Genomic DNA, 736 nt, shown 5'->3' with positions numbered 1-736 from the left:
TTTTCAAACTGATGTTCATCTGCCTCCAGTAATGCGTTTTCCACCTCCACCGCCTCCGCTCGATATGCATCCTGGAATGTTGGGTGGTCATCATATCCATCATATCCCAAGGCCACCGTATGGCCCACCGCCTGGACCTCCTCCAATGGTGAGACCACCGCTTCCACCAGGACCACCGCCGTCTAGTTTTCAAGACGGTCAAGCAATGATCAGACCATATGTACCAAACAAGCCATCTTATGTGAAATCTGCTGCTCCTACTGTTGTGCGGAGACCACTTGCCCAACACACACCTGAGCTTACATCAATGGTGAGTTACATGAATTGGCCACACCGTTTTGGTATGTGTCATTTGAACTCTCCGTATCAAATCAAATGATTTATTTGTTGTTGTTGTTTTGCAGGTTCCTGCGTCAGTTCGAGTCAAAAGAGAATCAGTAGCTGTGACTAAACCAAAGCCAAAGACATCGATGACCACGAGCTTGGGTTTTAGACCAAGAGCTATTGCTTCTGCTGCACCTGTGAAGGTAGAGTCAGCCAAGACATCTGCAGCTTCAAAGCCACAGAGCATTGATGATTCTTACACAGCTTTCTTAGAGGACATGAAAGCTCTTGGAGCACTTGATGGATAAACTTAATGGTCTTATTATTTGTCTTCAAACAAAGCTATTTTGGTGTTGTTGGATTAAGAATATTGGAGAAGTAAAAAGATTGTTATATGAACTTAACTCGCTAA

General features: G+C 44.3%; 1 protein-coding gene across 1 annotated transcript in view; it reads left to right on the top strand.

Moving 5' to 3' along the window:
- The window catches only part of LOC104726864 (formin-like protein 14), a 6,165-nt gene extending 5,429 nt beyond the window's left edge, over window positions 1–736 (top strand). Inside the window, exon 11 of the mRNA XM_019232818.1 lies at window positions 634–736. The gene's annotated coding sequence lies outside the window, so the exon portion shown is untranslated. The remainder of the gene's footprint in view (window positions 1–633) is intronic.

This window comes from Camelina sativa, chromosome 11, assembly GCF_000633955.1.
Source record: "Camelina sativa cultivar DH55 chromosome 11, Cs, whole genome shotgun sequence".
Classification (NCBI taxonomy): Eukaryota; Viridiplantae; Streptophyta; class Magnoliopsida; order Brassicales; family Brassicaceae; genus Camelina; species Camelina sativa.
This window is presented reverse-complemented; position numbering and strand designations above follow the sequence as displayed.